The sequence below is a fragment of the Miscanthus floridulus genome, chromosome 1 (assembly GCF_019320115.1).
Source record: "Miscanthus floridulus cultivar M001 chromosome 1, ASM1932011v1, whole genome shotgun sequence".
Taxonomy (NCBI): domain Eukaryota; kingdom Viridiplantae; phylum Streptophyta; class Magnoliopsida; order Poales; family Poaceae; genus Miscanthus; species Miscanthus floridulus.
In genome coordinates, this window is record NC_089580.1 from 136,141,131 (window position 1) to 136,149,362 (window position 8,232).

Here is an 8,232-nt window from a genome sequence, read left to right on the forward strand (position 1 = left end):
TAAAAAAAGGTTCCAATTTACACCCTCCAACTTGCAGCAAAGTTCAGATTTCAACCTCGAACTTCAAAACCGGACAACTTTGGCCCTCCAACTCTCAGAAAAGTTCAACTTCCAACCTTCTGGGCGGTTTTGTGGGTGAACAGTAACTTTTGATATTTTCGGGAGCGCCAAAATTTTATATTATTTTTTCGAGCATCTTAACGTCCTCAAATGAAAAAACTCAAAACTACAAAGTTGTAGATCTCATCGAGGTCTACAATTTACATATAAAAATTATCTTCATCCGACATCGTATTGAAGGGTTTTCTATTTTTTGAAATTTGAGTCTCATCACGCAATAAAATATGGTGCTGAAATTTTATATTATTTTTTCGAGCATCTTACTGTCCTCAAATGAAAAAACTGAAAACTACAAAGTTGTAGATCTCATCGAGGTCTACAATTTACATATAATAATTATCTTCATCCGACATCGTATGGAAGGGTTTTCTATTTTTTGAAATTTGAGTCTCATCACGTGACAAAATTGTTTCACTCGCGTGATGAGACTCAAATTTCAAAAAATAGAAAACCCTTCAATACGATGTCGGATGAAGATAATTTTTATATGTAAATTGTAGACCTCGATGAGATCTACAACTTTGTAGTTTTCAGTTTTTTCATTTGAGGACGTTAAGATGCTCGAAAAAATAATATAAAATTTTAGCACCATATTTTATCGCGTGATGAGACTCAAATTTCAAAAAATAGAAAACCCTTCAATACGATGTCGGATGAAGATAATTTTTATATGTAAATTGTAGACCTCGATGAGATCTACAACTTTGTAGTTTTGAGTTTTTTTATTTGAAGACATTAAGATGCTCGAAAAAATAATATAAAATTTCGGCGCTCCCGAAAATATCAAAAGTTACTGTTCACCCGCAAAACCGCCGAGAAGGTTGAAAGTTGAACTTTTCCGAGAGTTGGAGGGCCAAAGTTGTCCGATTTTGAAGTTCGAGGTTGAAATCCGAACTTTGCTGCAAGTTGGAGGGTGTAAATTGGACTTAACCCTAAAAAAAATTCGAGGCAAAGGTACAGTGATGACTCTACCCTGCCGTGATGCTTGTGATTTGAGAAGATTGGGCTATTGGAGTTAGTTTAGTTGTGATCCCGTGTTTTCCTGTGATTTGATTCTCTGTTCAAATTGTTGAGCTGTAGCCGAACAGCGAAGGAAGCCATAGAATAAGGTTCTTTTGGGGGGTAACTGAGCCTTGAGGGAGATGATTGATCTTTTCAATTTGTCTTCTTATACTCCTTTATAGTATAGATAAAGATAGTATAATGCAAGTTAACCACCCGTAGTACCAATTTGGTGTATTGGACGACTGGAGACCTGGTTGACTGAGTTCATTCATTGCTTTCTGATGCCTTAACGCTGATATCAAAGCAGGGTTATCGATTTTTGTTATAAGTGCAGTTGTTCGTGTGAGTCTATCTATTTTCGTTCTCTTTTTTATTTATGTTTTTTCTATTAGATATGTGCACCACATCTAATTTAATATCTTTTAGTGGCTTAAGAATAGAGTTTATGGGAATAACTTTCTGTAGTAAAGAGTTTTCTTGTTGCAGTAGCTAAATAGAAAACTTAAGAAAAGGTCAATTCTTTTTGCTGTTATGTAGTCAGTTCATGCACTTCTTCAAGTTTTCAACGCACCTAGATATCCAGTGAAAGACATATTCGTATATGTTAACTCTGTAGTCATTTAAGTATTACATAGTTCCTGATTTTTTATCTAATCTCTGAACCCTTGAGTTTTGATATACATGGGTACTTCCAGACTCCAGAGAGGTGCCATGGTCTGTATTTTGTCCTGGCACTGTCATTTCTACATAGGATTAAACAAATGTGTCCTAGCCTTGATCACTTTAGCCATTAGAATTTAAATTTTTTGTTCACAACCGGGGTGTGTTATTCAGCTCCAACTCCAGTAGTCAAATGATACTACAAATTATTTTTTTCTTTATGACCATTAAAAGAATGGAACTCAATTTTTATTAGTGAGCTTATTTTTGCAAAACTATACTATCAATTTCTTATTAACAGGATAAAAAATTATGTTACTTCTCATCAGGTCATATAATATCTGAACTAGCGTGTTGCTTTCTGAGAGTCAATTTCGCTGGTTCCTTTTGTTATTCTTGGTTTAGAATAAAGCCACTAGATCTTAAAGGTACTGTTTTCTCTTTTGTACGTTTCTTATTTCATATAAGCAAACAATACCAGTATACAGTACTTAAAATTATATCTTGGTATATATCATCCTGTCATACATGATTTTCTTCACCTTTTTAAGACTGGTGTTTTACTAAGGATGTTGTCTTTTTATTTCCCTTGTATTTAAAATTCAAAATGGTAACTGTATTTCTAGGGAAGAAATATCAACCAAGTTATAGATATGCTTCCTTGGTGACCTTTTTAGAACACATACATCCTGTTTGCTAATGCCCTACTAATCCATCAATCCACGAATTTGATTAGGGCACAATTATCTTTTCCTACCTCAAGATCGACATGTTATTAACATCGTAGTGTTTTTGGTATGGTACCCAATTGAGGTGGGAGTGCAGTTTATGGTTAGAAGAAATTAGGGGTCCAATGTTCTGAAAAAAGTTGGCCCCATGTGGTTGTTATAGGAAGAAATTGTTTGCAGCCTTGTTGGTCAAGCTTAGCTGGTTAACAACCTGGTTTGACAACCTTATTTAGTTACCCGAGGGTTCAAAGTGATCATTTTTGCTCTTTAAATAGATGATATATATAGTGAGTTCCTTCCTCGTAGCCGAGCAGCTTAGTTCCTTCTCCTCCCTCTTCCTTATTTTTTATTGATGATTGATGTTAGATATGGTTTAGGTAAGGGAAGGAAGTAAATAATTGGTAGAGTATGATGATAGCCTCTGGTGCCAGTTTAGCGCTGATTGAAAAAGATTTGGTGTTGCCCAACTAAATAGAACACACATATTTGGAAAGAACTTCATATCATTGTTAGAGCTATTGTGCTTTTTGTTAGCTGAGTTATTATGTTTCTTAGTATCTGCTCATCTTCATCTCACTCTCAGCAATTCCTCCTTCCAAATGTTTGGATTTTTCAAAATTTTCAGGGGCCATTCCTCTCTAGAAATACCATGAAGCTGATTTCAACTAGAAAGAAGGTGATGATTGCATCAACTATGATCTCCATACAGTTAAGGTGCAACCAATCACTTTTACTTCAGAAACCAAGTATGAAAACAACCAATAATCACATAATTGTTTGTTGACTTTTCTGTTAACTAGGGTGAATATGCCTTGCATTTGGAGAATTATTGAGGGGCTTATGGACCTCTCTAATAGAAACCAGTTGCCCCTTATCATTTCACGGGAAAACTTGCCTGTTCTCCTCGGTTCCCTGGCTTTAATCAACATGATTCATAGGAGCTTGCTTTTTTGTTGGTTGGTCTCCATGAAGATCTTTCAAATGTGAAGCAATGGAGCCGGGCAGCATTGAATAAAACACAATAATCTTTAGTCTATAGATACATTGATAGTGTTATACAAGTTGTTAGCGGTTGATATATACCTCTGCCATGGAATCAACCAGTCAAATATCATCCTATTAATCCATCACTGTCTACGTGCTTTCATACAGAATTTGGGAACTAGAATGTAGAATCAGTCAGTACAAACAGTAGAATTTTAGATGATGTGCTTTCAAACCTACCATGTTCTTGTTCTCAGGGTTTGTATGTTTGATTACAATTATGTATTCCTAGAATATCTGTTAACAGCATTACGGCTTGATGTTTGATTTTGTATTCTTATATTTTATATGAAATAATAGACACGTGAATACCGTGCTCTCTTTTAGGTTTAGATACAATTTTAAGTTTGCAAAATTGTATATAGAAAATATAAAGACTGCCTCTCAATAATTCTTTTTTTCTGATGACAAGAAGGTGGATAAAACGGCAGATGAAAGAATTGGAGAGCTGGGGGCAGCGGAAACCAGATATGACTCTAACAGTAGGCTATGCCCAGGTAGCCATTTGCAAGATTCCTCTCACCAATGGTGCCAAGGTATTTGGATGCATTTCGGTGTTGATTTTTTTTTTTTTGGTCTTCAATAATACATGGTGGTTGTGCGCTTACAGGTATCTCCAGCACCATTGCCAACCATTTTACAACAAGCTCTTGAGTTCACCTTGACGGCCAAGGCAATGGCAAGACCATTCAGTCCTATGGCAACAGACTAAAGATGCAAAAATAAGCTTATAATTTCACTTGTACTGGCTCATATGGATTGTTCTAATTAATGGGGTTACATCTTGGAGCTGATGCGTGTGGCAAGAGAAGAGCAGGTTATGTTGCAGAACCATTATTATGGTGGAACATCTGAGTATTTCACAAAATTCTTTAGCCTACTCGTGATCCAATGTGTTATACAGTTTGCTACATAGGCCTTTTATAATTGATAATGCAGTCATTTGAAATTTTGAAGGATACGATAAGGTAATGTAAATATGGTGTTGGTGCTTAGCAACCAACTCTTGTTGTAAATACACAGTTTATTTCTATCTGAATTTTTGTCATCCATTCATTATATGAATTGAGCAGCCAACTCCCGCGACAAATACAGATTATTATTTCTACCTGAATTCTTGTTATCTATTATATGAATTCTCTCAAATATGTATTATTATTTCTTGAAATTTTCACTGTAATTCCTCGCTTATGATGAACCTTTTTATGGAGACACGTGCGTGCCGCACGTGCATGACTAGTTGTCAAAAAAGAGGCGATCTAAGACTTGTCCGCAGGTTTCTAAACATGCTTCTATTTTTGTCCATATACAAAATTGACAGCACCATTACGTTCCCCTTGCAAAAAAAGTATTGTTCAAATCGGCCAAAGAGTTTTTGCTATCAAAACTGGCCCAAGTCGATTTCTGGACCGTAAAATTGGCCCGAGCCGATTTTTGTTATCCAGTTCGGATTTGGATTGTATTTGACATGATTTACAGGTGATTCTGACCACACACAGGATAAGTCCACCCCACCCTGTACACTAGTAGAGAACAGACCTTTGATCCTCGGCCAAAATGGGCTCTAGTCCCGGAATTTTTTGCCCCCGGGACTAGAAATACCTTTAGTCCCGGTTGGTGGCTCCAACCGGGACTAAAGGTCCCTGCCCAACGGCTACTGCGCCAGACAGAGGTGGCAGGGACCTTTAGTCCCGGTTGGAGCCACCAACCGGGACTAAAGGTATACTTTTACTCCCGGTTGGTGGCTCCAACCGGGAGTAAAGGTCTACTCCCGGGCCGTGGCTGCGCCCGGGGTTGGAAAGTTACCTTTAGTCCCGATTGGATCTATCAACCGGGACTAAATGTTCTCCCTTTATAAATCGGCCGTCTCCTCCTTCCTCCCCGAGCCCGAGCTCAGCACATTTTGAAGCTCACTGCAGTAGTGTTCTTGCTTCCTCCCTCCCTCCATTGTTCCTCCATCCATTCTTCGATTCCTCCGTCGATTCTTCAGTTGTAAAGGTTACCAATCTCATACTCTCATTTTTTACCATTTTCTTATACCATTTTATTCACTATATATATTTATGGTTCTTTATTGTGGTTTTTTTTCATTTGTAAGCAATTTGAGCTCAAAATCACTTTAAGCTTGCATATTTACATGAAAGAAGGTTAAAGTATATATAAATATAAAGTTAGAAAATAGTTAGAAAATTATAGCAAATCCTTACTAGTTGAACTTGCGGACCGTGTTCAGGTCGGCGAGGATGTTCTCTGTCGAGCGGTAACGGACGTCAAGGAGGAGCTTTGATTCTACGAGGGAGAGCGATAACGGTCGTGGAAGACCGTGTTCCCTTCCTCGTAGAATCGGAGCTCTTCCTTGACCAAGTACGGTGCCGTCCGGTGGAGAAATCCTCGCCGAGCTGATCACGTAAGCAAGGTCAACTAGTACGGATGGTTATTTATTCACATGTCCCGATATCGTCGTAGTAGTCTGTCAATCACCGTACCTAAACGTAGTATATATAAATAAAAACTTAGAAAATAGTTAGAAAATTATAGAAAATCCGTACTAGTTGAACTTGCGGACCGTGTTCAGCTCGGCAAGCATGTTCTCTGTCGAGCGGTAACGGACATCAAGGAGGAGCTTTGATTATACGAGGGAGAGCGACAACGGTCGTGGGAGACCGTGTTCCCTTCCTCATAGAATCGGAGCTCTTCCTTGACCAAGTACGGTGCTGTCCGGTGGAGAAATGCTCGCCGAGATGATCACGTAAGCAAGGTCAACTAGTACGGATGGTTATTTATTCACACGTCCCGATATCGTCGTAGTAGTCTGTTATGTGTGTACATTCCCATTCTTCTGTTAATTTGCGGAAATATCATATGAATTACTTACCTGCCGCAGTAAAAGACGAGAACACAATGACCATTAAAAATATCATTGTTTAGAGATCTAGATAATTTTATAGTTTGTTAATTTTATTTGTTTATAAAAGAAGAAATTTATAGTGTATTAAAAAATGAGTATAGAGAGTAGATGGCAACTGCTTCCGGGTCCTCGGCCTCTCATGGGTTTCCAAAGCGACTTAGGCTGGGCCTTCCTCTCATTCCATGCGGCAAGTGTCGTGATGAGATGAAGATTGTGATGGAGTACCGAGTGAAGAAGGAGGGTCCCAACAAGGATCGTATCTTCTACAAGTGTCCGGATCGCAATGTGAGTTATTTTATCGTATTTAATGATTATGGTTAGTTTATACCTATTTTCATGATGGTTGTGATTAAAGTTCTAGTTTTTTGTTTTAATTTCAGTGGGATGGCAGTGGACGATGTTCAGGCTTCTACTGGGAGGAAGAGTATGTTGAACTCGTGCAAAAATATCTTGCACAACAGGCAGATACGGCGGCTAATGAGGCAGTGATCCAGTCGAAGAAGCCCAAAGATGTTGCACAATCGGGGGATCTGTCTGTTTTAGTTGAGATTGGTCGCGAAATCCTTGTGCTCCTGAAATGTATTTTAGCTTTAGTTCTTTTAGTGGTAGTTGGGATTGTCTACATTGTAGCGATGCTTTCATAAATTTGTATCTTTTGTGGTGGCACGCATGTTGTATAAATAATTAATTATGATCTAGGTTTTAATATGATATTTATGTCATGTATTGCAGATGAGCCGTCATTGGATGTATAATGCTGATCGCCGCTCACAAGAGTTCATTGACGGCGTGCATTCTTTATTACGTGCGGCCGAGACAAACAAACGCGACGGTTTCATGTGCTGCCCATGTGCCATATGTAAGAATACGGTGGAATATCCTTGCTCAAGGACTCTTCATTCACACTTGTTCAAGTCGGGTTTCATGCCAAACTATATTTGTTGGACAAAGCACGGAGAAACCGGTGTTGTAATGGAAGAAGATGAAGAAGAACAATGGGACGACAATGATATTATTCCTGATGGTGCGTGCTTCAATGATACTGCAATGGGAGAAGCTGAAGAAGAGGTAGCCGCAGAAGATGAGCCGGCTGATGATCTTTGTCAGGTCATTCGTGATGCACAAAGAGAATGTGAAAGTGAAAAGGAGAAGATCAAGTTCGAGCGGATGCTAGAAGATCACAAGAAATTGTTGTACCCAACTTGTGATGCAGGGCAGAAAAAGTTGGGAACCACACTAGAATTGCTGCAATGGAAGGCAAAGAATGGTGTATCTGACAAGGGATTTGGAGAGTTACTAAAAATCCAAAAGAAGATGCTTCCGAAGTACAATGAATTGCCCGCCACTACCTACGAAGCAAAACAAGTTGTCTGTCCTATGGGGCTAGAAATAGAGAAGATACATGCATGTCCTAATGACTGCATCCTATACCGTGGCAAAGAGTACGAGAAATTGGATGCATGCCCGGTATGCCATGCGTCGCGGTATAAGATCAGGCGAGATGACCCTGGTGATGTTGAGGGCGAACGTCCACGTAAGAAAATCCCTGCCAAGGTTATGTGGTATGCTCCTATAATACCACGCTTGAAACGTCTGTTCAGAAACAAAGAACATGCAAAATTGTTACGATGGCACAAAGAAGACCGTAAGGTAGACAATATGTTGAGACACCCTGCTGATGGGTCCCAGTGGAGAGCAATCGATAGAGAATTCCCGGAGTTTGCAAATGACGCAAGAAACTTAAGGTTTGCTTTAAGTACAGATGGT